Source organism: Macrobrachium nipponense, chromosome 11 (assembly GCF_015104395.2).
Source record: "Macrobrachium nipponense isolate FS-2020 chromosome 11, ASM1510439v2, whole genome shotgun sequence".
Lineage (NCBI taxonomy): Eukaryota > Metazoa > Arthropoda > Malacostraca > Decapoda > Palaemonidae > Macrobrachium > Macrobrachium nipponense.
In genome coordinates, this window is record NC_061087.1 from 29,525,476 (window position 1) to 29,540,735 (window position 15,260).

The 15,260-nt window shown below is 37.1% G+C and overlaps 1 protein-coding gene across 7 annotated transcripts in view; it reads left to right on the plus strand.

The window, feature by feature from the left end:
* LOC135202104 (uncharacterized) overlaps positions 1-15,260 on the plus strand; it is a 438,359-nt gene that overhangs the window by 90,139 nt on the left and 332,960 nt on the right. The window contains exon 1 of one of the 7 annotated variants that reach the window (XM_064231683.1): positions 5,517-5,678. The exons of the other annotated variants lie outside the window; for them this stretch is intronic. The gene's annotated coding sequence lies outside the window, so the exon portion shown is untranslated. Of the gene's footprint in view, positions 1-5,516; positions 5,679-15,260 lie in introns of those variants that run through there. 7 annotated transcript variants of the gene reach the window in all.

The window sequence follows — 15,260 nt, forward strand, 5'->3', positions numbered from 1 at the left end:
GCAAATAAAAATATATAGAAACGTCAGAGCACCTTTCATAAAAAATAAATATTGGCACAACTGGAGACCGTAAAACATATTTGCAGTCTGACATTTATTTTCGGGCACAAGAAGTAAATTATTTCTCCGTCTCAGATATATCAGGCAGTTCCTGGAAAAGCTCCAAAATTTAAAGGGGGGAGGGGAGGGGGGCGGGGGTTTTGGTTTGCCCTCTTGGCCCACCCCACGGTAAGGTCATGGGAAGATTACATTTTATCAATGTTTGGTCCTGTCCCGGAGAGAAATTTACTTCGGGTCAATTGAACGTCTTCTTCTTTTTTTTTTTTTTTTTTTTTTTTTTTTTTTTTTTTTTTTTTTACTTGCTTAATGATATGATGATGATGATGATCATAGTTTTGATATTCTTCTTCTTCTTCTTCTCTTCGTTTTCCTCGTTTTCCTCCTCCTCCTACGTCTTCTTATTCTTCTACTACTTATTATTCCTCCTCCTCCTCGTCCTTCATCTTTTTTTCTTCTTCTTCCTCTTTCTCTTCTATTCTTCTTCCTCCTCCTCCTCTTTCTTCTTCTTCTTCTTCATCTTCTTCTTCTTCTTTTCCTCATTTTCCTCCTCCTCATCTTTCTTCTTCATCTTCTTCCTCTTCTTCTTCTTCTTCTTCTTCCTCCCCTCCTCCTCGTCCTTCATCTTCTTCTTCTTCTTCTTCTTCTTCTCCTTCGTCTTGCTTCTTCTTCCTTCTTCTGCTTCTTCTTCTTCCTCCTCCTCCTCTCTCCTCCTCTCTTCTCCTCTCTTCTTTTTCTTCTTCTTCCCTTCTCCTCCTCCTCCTCCACTCCTCTTTCCTCCTTCTCTCTCCTCACCTCTCCTCCTCCCTTCCTCTTCTTCTCTCATTTTCCTCCTCCTCCTCCCTTCCTTACTCTTCTTCTTCTTCTTTCTTCTTCTTTCACTTCTTCTTCTTCTTCTTCTCATATTCCTCCTCCTCCTCGCTCTTCTTCTTCTTCTTCTTCTTCTTGTATTCCTCCTCCTCCTTCTTCTTCTTCTCCTCGTTTTCCTCCTCCTCCTAAGTCTTCTTCTTCTACTTTTTCTACTTATTTTCCTCCTCCTCCTCCTCCTCCTCCTTCTTCTTCTTCTTCTCCTCCATTTGCTACAGTTCATTAAATTCCCGACGCTAGTACAATCAGCCTACAACTAAATGAATAACGCTTATCGAGCATTATTAACCGACAAAAAATACAACGAAAAATAATGTCTAGGTGGTCAAGCAAAAATACTTTTTAATAAATCTATAATTATATAATTTCTTCTCTGGTGATTCTGATGCTGATAACGATTATAACTGATGATTATTAAGGAAACGATCTGCATTAAAGTTATAAAGAAACAGACTGGTATAAAGTGAAAAAGTACGTTTAAGTAATCTAGAAATAGACTGATAGGCAATAAAAATAAGTACGTTTAGGACTTTAAGTAATATAGAAATAGACTGATATGCGGTGAAAAAACTGCGTTTAAGTAATATAGAAATAGACTGATGTGTAGTTGAAAATAAGTAAGTTTAAATAATCTAAAGATAGACTGATATGCAGTGAAAATAACTACTACGTTTAATGTATAGAAATAGAACTGATGCGGTGAAAAAAACTAACGTTTTAAGTATATAGAAAAGACTGATATTCGTGAAAAACTATGTTTAAGTAGTATACAAATGACTATAAAGAAGTAAAAAAAAAAAAATTCTGTTTAAGTAATCTAGAAATAGTCTGATAAAACTGGACTGATATGCAATGAAAAAACTGAGTTCAAATAATATAATTGATAAACATAGACTGTAATACAAAGAGAACTTGAATAATAATGTTGATGGCCTTATTATTAAATGTCGTATCAGGTGCTAATATAATAATAATAATAATAATAATAATAATAATAATAATGAATAATAATAATAATAATAAAATTAATCATTAATAAGAGAAAACACACACACACACACACACACACACACACACACACACACATATATATATATATATATATATATATATATATATATATATATATATATATAGAAGCGTGAAGATTGAAGACACTGGAAGCAGGCTGACGGTTGTGGTGAGGGAGAGAAGGGGTTGGGGTTGGGTGGGGGGGGGGGGGTGGCCTCCGAGGGTACGTGGGTGGTGTGGATAGCCAGTGTGAGATGAGAGTGGTGGGGTGGGGGTTGGGGGAGAGGGGGAAAAGGATTCCACTGAGAAGGAAATTGAAAAGAAAATAGCCTGTCTCCGCTGGCCCCTGAGTCAACCTCGGACAGACATTTATTTTTTTTATTTTTTTTATTTTATATTTTTTTAAAGAAAACATCTGGAATAGATTAGGTGTATTTACACCAGGAAGACGTGTTGATGTTTCCTTTTTTACGAGTCGGATTCTCTCTCTCTCTCTCTCGTCTCTCTCTCTCTCTCTCTCTGTGGCAGAAAAAACGAAACTTGGTAAAAAAAGGCATAATATTTTTCACCGCCATTGATGAAGGTCTATTTATAAACTTGTCTCGTTTTGACTCTTGGATTATCCTTACGCCTAATCCGTTTTTGTCTCTTGTTTTAAAGACTCTCTCTCTCTCTCTCTCTCTCTCTCTCTCTCTCTCTCTCTCTCTCTCTCTCTCTCTATTCTCCTATCTGGTTGACTTCAACTTTCCTTTCGTAGAATTGGAAAGAACGAATAGGAGACTGTGGTTGTATACTTATACATAGAAAAAAAAAGAGAGTAATAGTAGTGCAGAAGATAAGAGGCAATTTGAAAAGCTATTAGATATGCTACTAGAATACAACATCAACAAATAAATCACCTGCCAACAAGAAAGAAAATACTTTAGACCTAGTATTTGTGAACGAGATGAATTATGTTAAAGAAATAATAGTTTATAATGCGAGTATTTCAGATCATAATGTCATAGAATTAACAGTTCATTCCAAAGCAAGTGAAAATAGAGATAAGCAAGAAATGAAAAAGTGGGAAGGATATGGAAAATACAACTTCTACAGTAAAAATATAAAATGGTCAGAAATTAATGAAGAATTAAACAAGATTGGATACATTTTCGTAAGTGATGACATAAGGGTAAATACGGAGATATTATAAAATATTGGAGAAAATAGTGGATAAATATACCGAAGAAGAAAAGTAAACATCATTCATGCATACCAAGAGACAGAAGGATCTTGTTCCAGAAAATCAGAAAGTGGAAAAAAGGTCTTGCAAAAGAAAAAAATGCATGGAAAGTTATAGAACTAAAAAGTAAGATAGAAAATGCAGAACAAAAGATTATACAATCAAAAGAAAATGAAAAACGGGAATTGGAAGAAAAACCCTATTAAATATCAAGCAAAAACAAACCCCAAACTATTATACTCATATGCGAAGAAGATGAATGAAAAGAGAATAGAAATAGGCCCTCTGAGAATTGAAGGAGATTAACGAATGAAAAAAAGGAAATTTGCAACATACTGGCAGAACGATATAAGAGAGAATTCCGCACCCCTAAATAGATAATGAAGATAATGATATAGAAGTAAGGGACGAAAATAGTGAATATTTAGCTGACATAGAAATTAATGAAGCTGATATTGTGCAGGCAATTAATGAAATTAAAAAATGGAGCTGCTGCAGGGCCTGATGGAGTCCCTGCTATTTTGTTAAAGAAAGTAGTTCATTCTCTAGTCGCAAAGCCACTTGCAATATTATTAAGACAAAGTGTAGATACAGGCAAGATTTATGATGAGACACAAATTAGCATATATCACCCCTACTTTTCAAAAGTGGATCAAGACTAGAGGCAGTAATTATAGGCCTGTGAGTCTAACATCACATATTATGAAAGTGTATGAAAGGGTAATGAAGAAAAATATTATGAAACATTTAATAAAAAATATTTGTTTAATATAGGACAACACGGTTTCGTACCCAGAAAAAAAAAAGTACACAAACCCAACTGTTAGTCCACCGTGAGAACATATTCAAAAATATGAAAAGCGGAATGAAACAGATGTGGGTTTATCTAGACTTTGCAAAAGCTTTTGACAAAGTAGACCATAATAATATTAGCAAAGAAAATAGAAAACACATATCGTAGATAAAGTAGGAAGATGGTTAAAAGAATTTTTACACAACAGAAAACAGATAGTTATTGCAAACGATGAGAAATCGGATGAAACCAAGGTAAATATCCGGTGTGCCACAAGGTAGCGGAGCTAGCTGCAATATTGTTTGTTATTATGATTGAAGACATAGACAGTAATGTTAAGGATTCGGTAGTGAGTAGTTTCGCTGATGACACAAGAATAAGTAGAGAAATTACTTGTGATGAAGATAGGAACGCTCTACCAAAGAGACCTTAACAAAGTATATGATTGGGCAGAGGTAAATAGGATGTATTTAACTCTGATAAATTTGAATCAATAAATTATGGAGACAGAGAAGGAAAGCTATATGCATATAGGGGACCTAATAATGAGACAATCACAAATAAGGAAGCAGTTAAAGACCTTGGTGTGATGATGAATAGGAACATGTTATGCAATGATCAAATAGCCATTCTGTTGGCAAAATGTAAAGCAAAAATGGGAATGTTGTTACGGCACTTCAAAACAAGAAAAGCTGAACACATGATTATGCTTTATAAAACATATGTTCGTAGTCCACTTGAATATTGCAATATGATATGGTACCCACACTATCAAAAGGATATTGCACAAATAGAGAGTGTACAAAGGTCCTTTACAGCTAGAATAGAAGAAGTTAAGGACCTAGACTACTGGGAAAGACTACAATCCTTAAAATTATATAGGTTCTAGAAAGGAGAGAGAGCAGCTACATGATAATTCAGGCATGGAAACAGATAGAAGGAATAACAGAAAATATCATGGAACTAAAAATATCAGAAAGAGCAAGCAGAGGTAGATTAATAGTGCCCAAAACTATACCAGGAAAAATAAGGAAAGCACACAGAACATTAATCCACTACGCACCAGCATCGATAATGCAGCGTCTATTCAATGCGTTGCCAGCTCATCTGAGGAATATATCAGGAGTGAGCGTAGATGTGTTTAAGAATAAGCTCGACAAATATCTAAACTGCATCCCAGACCATCCAAGATTGGAAGATGCAAAATATACCGGAAGATGTACTAGCAACTCTCTGGTAGACATTAGAGGCGCCTCACACTGAGGGACCTGGGGCAACCCGAACGAACTGTAAGGTCTGTAAGGTAAGGTCTCTCTCTCTCACACTTACGTTACACCTGTTATGAATAACCACTGCATTTCGGTGCGTTCGATATCGTAGTTATGAAGATAAAATTATTTGTGTCTATCAGTTAAAATAACTTTTAAAGTACAAGACATGTAAGACAGAAAGATGCCTTGAATTAAAGAACAATAAGTCAAAATTGCCTCAATTAAATAAAGATAAACAAGTCAAAATTGCATAATTAAAGAGAAATGAGGTAGAAATAAAAAAGTTTAAATGGAAGAGAACTACTCCACCAAACAAGTCAGTTCAGATAGTTAACATGTGGCGTGAATATCTCCGGTGATTGCGCGGATATTTCGTGTGATTTCGTGGATTTACCGACGGAAATTCCTCGTAATTATTGTTCCGGTTGACACCTGTGGCGTAGCACTGGCGTATAAGGTAAGGTTAGACCTGTGTTAGTCCTTTTTGATGATATTTGGCTCAAAATGTGAAGACTTTATTTTGCGTCTTAGTATCCATTGTTTATGGAAAGGCGTCTTGTGTTAGGTTAGGTCTAGCCGTTGTTTTTATTTGCGTCTGACGTTAGGCTGTAAATGGACCTCGTTGTTTACAAGAAAACGACAAGAATATAAACGAAGGGCTGCTGTATAGGACGTAACACTTCGGTAACAAATCGTCAGGCTAGGCCTATAGTGTATTCAGCCCTGCCAGACCGACTGAGTAGGCTAACCTCGTCGTAACCGTTTCTTGCGTATTTGACATTAACGTGAGTAAATGTGTGTATATATTTATATTAAAAATATATCTGATAAACTATTTTTGCATTTACGTTTATTTAATAAAGTCGAGTCGTCGTTATTACAGTCTTCCGCAAACAATTGTAAAGGTAAAGCGTAAGTAGTTGGTACTACTTCCCGTCGTAAGCTAGACCTAACCCGTTTTCTTATTACCTATGACATTATTTCTATTAGCAAATGATTTTATAATATTACTAAGATCTGTACTATGAAGATTATTAAGAAAATTGACAGTATTCATAGTTATGAAAAAGTCATTAAATGATTTATATGACATTAAAAATATATATAGCAACACTGCTCCTCACAATAACAAAAGATTCGAAGGCTGTCAAAATTACATTTGTACACACATCACCAGCTAGGTATATTACTGTTATTATTGATAGTTATTTTTTATTAGTGTTATTAGTACTGTCATGACTATTATGTCTATTGAATGATATCTGATAGATTAATGTATTGAAGGGAGGTGTAAGAAAAACTGAAACTTGATCGTAACTTGTCATGGCCACTCGATAACCCGTCCTTAGACCAGAATTTTATCTTATTTCTCTTTAATTAATAACTCGTTTGTATTTATCTTCAATTCCTCAGTTGTATATCTCTTTAACTCCTCAATTGTACTAGCTGCTAATGGAGTCGAAAATGCCGAGTTACGATTGTTTGAGTCACGGTAACCTCGGTTAGGTTAGGTCTAGAAAGGTTAGCCTCTACACTGCAATTTGTTTTTCCTGTTCGTTTTTGTTGTAGAAGTTTTTTTAGGTTTTTTTGTATTGTATCCCACGTGACTTAATTGTTTTTTATTTGCTTGTTTTTTTATTTGGGATGTAAACTGTAAAATGGTTCATCTCAGCATTTATGAGTTGTAACTAATTATTATTATTATTATTATTATTATTATTATTATTATTATTATTATTATTATTATTATTATTATTATTATTATTATATTATAGTAAGAACGATTTCACGTTATCATTAGGTAAGTTGTTTAGGATGTGTAAAATAAATTAGTATTTAAACACCGTTTTTTTATTATTATTATCCGAGGGACTCCTCGGCCTAGACCTATCCTTCATCACACTTCGTCAGAATCCTTCGAAAAGGCGTAACAGATAGAATATAGACTGATGTTTATCCTTATTCTCAAACGTTCTCCCCAGACGTTCTTTGTAGATGTTGTCCTCAAACGTTCCTCACTTTGTAATGTCAGTGTTTATTCGGATTCAACTTCTCTGGTATATTGGTACTAAACCTCCCACGAGGATTACACAGTTCGCGAACAGTTTCTTTCCTTTTACCACCGGGATATGGGATTCTCCTTCCGCATCTGTTTTCCCTCTCTTATTAACCTTTTACTTTCGATAGTTTTCAAGATCCAGGCTAAGCCTTCTTTCGAATGGTATGCGTTTGTTTCAGATCACTAGGCCTATCTCTGTTCGAATTCCTCTAGCTGCAATCCATGGATGAGCCTGGAGGTTAAAAAGTAGGTTAAAAGGTGAAAAGTTAAGGTGATCTGATACAAACCAACGTTCATCGTTGGCGTATCGCTGAGGAATGCTCCCTCTTTGCCTTAAGATAAAGAATGATATCCACCCGTTGTCCCATTTTAAACTCCAGGACGTAAAATGCTCTCGTTTCAAAGCAACCATTACCGAGGCAGCGACTCCTCTGTTGCAAAAGAAGAAGAAGAAGAAGAAGAAGAAGAAGAAAATATGGCTGGAGGTCCCTCAATAATACACATCCACGGCAATGAGACGAAATCGGATTAAATTCGAGATTATCGCCAGTGGGCCCGGCCGGGGTTGGGTGAGGGAGGGAGGGTTGGAGGGATAGAGGGAGGGAGGAGGGACTGGGGGAAAGCCAGCCAACCCTTTTTTCCTCACGGTAGAAGAATTATGGAAATTACTCGCAGACTTCCCAAACGTTTGGGAGAGAGAGAGTCTTCGTTTATCGTCTTTTAACTTCTTGTTTCCACATTTCCCTGTTTGAGAAAAACTCTTGACGGGACGTGTTGTCTTTGTGTTAATGTTAAAATGGCTCTAACTGTGTTGTCTTTGTGTTAATGTTAAAATGGCTCTAACTGTGTTGTGTTTGTGTTAATGTTCAAAGTGGATTTAACTGACTGTCTTGTGTTTGTGTTAATGTTAAAATGGATTTAACTGTGTTGTCTTTGCGTTAATGTTGAAATGGATTTAACTGACCTTTTTTGAAGTGAAAATTCCATGTACTTACAAGACAAGAAAGGGAAACCCTAGTTTAGGTAAATATGGGCTGTTAGGGTTTGGGGTAGGTTAAATTGAGTTAGGTTAAAAAACGAAGCCAGCACATGAATCTCACACTACCCCTCCCCCCCCGCCCCCCCCCCCTCCCCCCCCCCCCACCAACCCTTCCTTCTGGGCATAGAATATTTAATGGGCAAAGCATTTATATATATATATTATATATATATATATATATATATATATATATATATATATATATGTGTGTGTGTGTGTGTATATGTATACATGTGTGTGTAGATGTGTCTACATATGCATGTGTATCTCAGTGTCGTATCAATTATATGCATTATGTATAATATAAAGTTATATATTGCATTCTCTCTCTTCTCTCTTTCTCATCGCTGTCAGGCTCTCTCTCTCTCTTCTCTCTTTTCTTCATTTTCTACTCTTCTCTCTCTCTCTCTCTCTACTCTCTCTCTCTCCTCGTCTCCTCTCTTTTGGCCTTTTCTTCATTTTCTATTCAGTTTCTCTGTTCAGTTTCGTCATTATTACTTCTCTCTCTCTCTCTCTCTCTCTCTCTCTCTCTCTCCCCTTATTTTCACTCACTCCTTTGCATACGTCAATTTCATCATTGTTGCTTTTCAGCTCTCTCTCTCTCTCTCTCTCCTCTCTCTCTCTCTCTCTCTCTGCCACAGATTCCCAGTGACCTTAATTGACCCTAAGTCCTTCACAGCCTTGTTATCTTTTGCTTAACAAGAGCGAACCCACTTCCGCTATCCAAATACACCAGGAGTCATTCCTGCAGATAAAGTACTTGACAAAGTGTATAAAGTCGTTTTTGGGGGGATTACAGTTTTGAAATATACGTTAAAATATTTGCTGAAATTGGTAATGCAACAGAGGGTCTGTGTGTGTGTGTGTGTGTGAGTGAGTGTGTGTGTTTTGTCTGTATGATGCTCCGTAGGTGGGGAGGGGGAGGATTTAGTTACGGCTGTGTACCTCGCGCTGCGCGCAGTAGGCATGACCTCAAGGTCCTCTGTGGCGTCCCTACGGACCCATAGCTGCTACCCCTTTAATTCATTCCATTCCTTTTTTTTTTTTTTTTTTTTTTTTTACTGCATCTCCGTTCATATTCTCCTTCTTCCATCGTACTGTTCCTTCACGATAGATATACAAACCGTCGGTCTTTTACGATAGGGATTGCCTGGGGGTGGGGGGGCGTGTAGCCTGGAATCAATTCATATTGTAAAAGGACCTATAGTGTAGATTCGCATCATCAACCGTGCATCTGATGTCTCGGCTAGTCCCTTACGACGCTCCTGATTGGCCGTTGATAAGCCAGTCACAGGGCTGGAAACTCTGTCTCTCGAGAGAGGTCACATTAGGCAGGATGTATGTATGTTCCACTTCTCCTGAGGGATACGTCTTTCAAAAGTATCCTTCAGGAGAGTTGGAACTTACATCCCGGTTGTGTGAACTTTCTCGAGAGAGACTGAGAGTTTCCAGCCCTGTGACTGGCTTATCAACGGCCAATCAGGAGCGTCGTAAGGGACTGGCCGAGACATCAGATACACGGTTGATGTGAATCTACTATAGGTTTGTATAGTTAAGAAAAATGTAATTTTCTTTTCAAATTGTGATTTCATAGTGCAACTGCTTTGAGGTTCCCCTACCCCCCCCCCCCCCCCCCCCCCCCCCTGTTACACCTTTCAGACCTACTCTAGTCCCCCTTTCAGCGCTGAGTGATCTCATAGGTCACAGCGGTTGGCCTTTGCCCTAAATGACAAGAAATAATGGATGAATGGATGGAAACTAGAACTGAAGAGATACAACACACCCCATTGTGGGAACTTCTTTCCATACATGTGACACGTGGAATAAACTGCCACCAGAAAGACGTTGTCAACAGCAACAGTGTGGAAGAGTTTAAAAGAAAGCTAGACAAAATCATGAGGAGGACACTGTGAATGCACAGTAAAACTTGCTCCTACAGATAAGTGAGCACACGATGTCTCCTCTTAAAATAGACTAAGAAGTCTTTGAAACATGCTAATCCTTGTAACTCCTTGTAAATGTGACATTCGAACGAAAACACGCGTCTCAGTGTATTCCAGAAGCAGTATCGAAACTAAGCAACAATACAAAGCAGGTCATCAATGCCCGCAGAGGTCCCCCCCCAAAAAAGAAAGAAAGAAAAAAAAAAACCCTTCCCGTCGTCAATTCAGCAGCAGTTCGATTCGCGCGCCATGGGTGTATAATGGCAATCCACGGTTTTGGCGGGAAATGAGCGCGCTCATTCGTTAATTGGGACATACTGCGTTGCTGCTGCGTTCCGTGTCAATCCAGTCCGTTATCGAGCTTTGTTTGTTTAGGCCGAGAATATCGGCATAAATCCGCGTCATTCGACTCATTACAATGCAAAATTATATATATATACGTTTGGATAGATTCGAGGACTCCGTTGGGGGTTAGTATGGGATGTACTGCAGGCATCACATCTTTGCCGCATCCCTTCGGCCCCTAGCTGCAACCTCTTTCATTCCCCCTTTACTGTACCTCCGTTCGTAGTCTGTTTCCTTCTTACTCGCCTCGACTCTCTCCTAACAATTGATTCGTAGTAGATCCGCCAGGATTTAAATCCTGTCCCTTTACGCATTATGACTTTTTTTTTTTTTTTTTTATTATCATCAATGTCATTTTCAGCCTAAAAAGCAATAAAAATAATTGAATAAGTATATATCTGAAAACGACAGGTATATATGTATGTACGAGACTGAGTAGACTTTTAATCCTTCTCGTGGTCAGGTCGGCAGCGTGACCTCTTTGTGATTTATGGGACATGGGTTCGTTTCCCGGTACCAGACATCACAAATTCTTAAAAAAAATATATATTTGAACTTGGCTCTTCAGGCTTTGTAGTGACAAGCGTATCCCAAAAAGAGCCAAGAATTCAAGAAGTTGTGGCATTACAGTTGCATATGTATCTTGTAAAAATGTGACCACCAGTAGTTTCTACACACACACACACACACACACACACACACATATATATATATATATATATATATATATATATATAAAATATATATATATGTGTGTGTGTGTGTGTGTGTCAATATTTTCCCTGTATTCAAGACCACTGCGAAATAAGGTAGACCACACAAATACCAATTTTCTATTCTTATCAAGGTGTGGGTGATTGAGGAGAAAACCACGCGTGCAGAGTATACGTAATTTATCACTGTGATGTTACAGCGTATGTGACTCGTGTATGGCACCCTAGGGAGAGAGAGAGCGAGAGAAAGAGAGAGAGAGAGAGAGAGAGAGAGAGAGAGACCTAAGTGTCTATATATGTAAGCGTTAATGCTCGGTATAGGCATTTATTCGTAATTCACAGTGTGGAACATGTACATACATACATATATATTATATATGATATATATATATATATATAATATATATATATATATATACCTTTTAGAATTTATAATATACTAGTTCAAGGGACGGAAACATAAAGCCCATTGTGCCATTGGGGTATGGGGAGGGGGAGGTAGGATGAAACCCCATTATAAACCATCTTAGGGGTCCCCACTATAACCCTGCCAACTTTCATGCCGATCGGACCAGCCGTTTGGCCGTGATTGAATAACAGACGGACGGACAGACATAAAACGCCCCTTATAGTAAGATATACTGAATTTCTGTCAGTTCGCTGTAAGAGACTCTAAGGCCCCGTCCACAGCCAATGCTCGACGAACTTTGTTCGATGTGACGTCAGAAGCGGAGAAACCGCGGCCAAGTTCTGACTTTTCGCGCTGTTTATCCGCTTCTGACGTCACATCGGACAAAGTTCGTCGACCAAAGCTCGACCGTGTGGACAGAGCCTAAGAGACTCTTACTTATTAACGACATATGCGTTCCAATGACGTTATAATGATTAAGGTACACAATCCTTTCATTTTTCCTCAAGTAGCATAGCCAGAATTTTGTAGTTTTTTGGGTACATATGGTGGAAAAGCATTGGCAGATATATATTGCTTTGGGTGATTAATATAGATTTTGGTGCACATAAAGTAATTAAAGTTTTTAGTCAGATTTGTGTAGCTTTTGTTGCCAACAATGTAAAAGTGTAGTCAGATTTTTTTTTAGTTTTCGGTGACCATAACATTAAAACCAGATTTATGTAGCTTTTGCTGCTAACGATGGAAAATTGTAGCCAGATTTATGTAGATTTTGGTGCTTATATCATTAAGACATAGCTTGATTCAAGTAGCTTTTTTGCCCATGCCAATAAAGCATAGCCAGATTTATGCCCATGTCATGAAAGCATAGCCAGATTATGCCCACGTCATGAAAGCATAGCTAGATTTATGCCCATGTCATGAAAGCATAGCTAGATTTATGCCCATTTCATTAAAGCATAGCCTGATTTATGCCCACGTCATGAAAGCATAGCCAGATTAATGCCCGTGTCATGAAAGCATAGCTAGAGTTATGTAGTCGTTTTTGCCCGTAGGTCAAAGTGTAGCCCCAGATTTCCTTTAGTCCACGACAAAAATATGTCGTCAGATTTACCTATAGTGGCCAGTGACCCCTATTCCCCGTCCCTCCCCCCCAAAAAATAAAATAAAGCTCCCTTTCAGTTTAATCCACATAAAAAGAAAAAGTTTAAGATCTCCTTTGGTCAATTTTAACCGCAAAGATTAATTCCACACAAAGTTCGAGCAGTTGGTTATTTTTTTTTGGGGGGGTAGGAGGAAAAAGTTAATGAATCACTTTCAAGCCAGCGTATCAGAGTTCTGAAATAACCCCCGGGGTGGGGAAATTTAAGGGCTAATTAAAAAAAGAAAAAAAACATGAATGAAAAACCACGAAAGTAAAATCGTAACCTAGAGTTACACACCTTATTTAACATCACATTAACCTCGAAAAGTGAATTAGGACGTTGGAATATGAAATGGAAGGAGGGCCGGGGGTGGGGAGGGCGGTGGTGGTGGTTGGAGGGATGGTGGTGGGGGGGGGGAGGGGGGGGGGGGACCCCGCTTGGTGGGGAATTCGCCAACTTTTTTTTTTTTTTTTTTTAGTTGAACCAATCTTTACGATTGGTGTAGTAGGTATTGTAGGTTAGGAGTGAATAATTATAAATAAGATACTGTATTCCAAAGGGCTACGTCATGTGAAATATCATCATTTTACTGACCTACGTATATCTGAACTGTGATTTATTTGTCTGATATATACATATTTTTGTTTGCAGAATTTACTTTTACATATTTGTATTTTTATCCATTTGACTTTCATTCTGTTGTTTGAAGGCCAACCATTAAGTTGAGCTGATTACTTTATATTTTATGTATTTATAATTTTTTTATGTATTTTATATATAATTTTTTATTTTTTATTTTTTTTATTTTTATAATAAAATTTTTTTATGTAATTATATTTTACATTTTTTACTTTTTTATATTATAATATTTTCTATTTTTATGTATTTTACATATATAATTCTTTATATAATTTTGTATATTTATATATTTTTATATAATTTTTATAATAATTTTTCTATAAATAGATTTAAAATTTTTTTTCCATTTTTTTTATATTTATATTTTCGAAATAATTTTTGATAATTCTTGTATATTATAATGACCATTCCATTCAATTGAAGCCTTGTTCACAAATTGACGCTTCCCTTGGTAATAATGAAATATGTGTAAATCCTTCATTCAGACATGAAGAGAGTGAAAGATTGGATTGACTCTCAATTCTCCCTTTCTTGGTGGGAACTGAGACGACGAGACAGGGCGAAGAACCCCACCCAGGGCATATGAATAATTCGAGCGACCACCCGCCCCCCCAATAAATCTGCTTTTCACGCCCATTCGAATGAATGGCAACCGACCCCACTCCTAATGGACGAGAGAGAGAGAGAGAGAGAGAGAGAGAGAGAGAGAGAGAGAGAGAGAGAGAGAGAGAATGTTCATTGTATATAGGCCTTATTTTTTTTATGGGGATGGGATTTGGACCTACGTAAGTCCAAACCGATATGATAAATATATATATATATATATATATATATATCATATATATATATTATATATATATATATATATATATATATATATATATGCACAAACACTTTTAGTTTCTCTTATCGCCTATCAAAAGAGACAAGAGGCATCTTCGAGAAAAAGTGCGGCTAGAGAAACTCAAAGTATTCATATATATACGTATATATATATATATATATATATATATATATATATATATATATTATATATATATATATATATATATGATTTGATTTCGTTTTATATAGATTTTTGCCTATGCCAAGCACTGGGGCAACTAAGGCCATTCAGCGCTGAAACGGAAATTGACAGCACAAGGTTTGAAAGGTGTTACAGGAGGAAAACCTCAAGGCAGTTGCACTGTGAAACAATTGTTAGGAGAGGGTGGACTGTAAGATGGAAGATAGAGAATATGAACGGAGGTACAGAGTATTCTATAATATATAAGCCGTCACGATAGGGGGAAGAAAACGGGAGCCCGTCAGTGAAGGACGTAAAGAAAACGGGGACATGTCAAAAAAACAGCTGACTATTAGGTAAACAAATGGTCCCGGCGAGACTTGGCAGGGCAGCGCTCTGCAGCGGTTCGGTGAACATCCTTGAGGATTATAATTTTTGGAGGGCGGGGGTTGGGGGGCGGGGGTCATTTGGCGTGAGTCGTCGGGTGATTCAATTTTTTCCTTATTTTCTTCTTTTTGTGTGTATTTTTTCCTTTTTCTAAATGATACTCTCCTTCGCTGTTGTAGCTCGAAAGGTAAATGTATACAAAGAGCCATTCTGTGTTGATGTTCAGTATATTTGGATGTAAATATCGGCAAAAAATTTTGATACGGTTATTGCTGAGATATTATATCCTAATAAACTACTATATAGTATAAATCCAAAACTGTATAAATAATTTTTATTAATACGCAACAGATA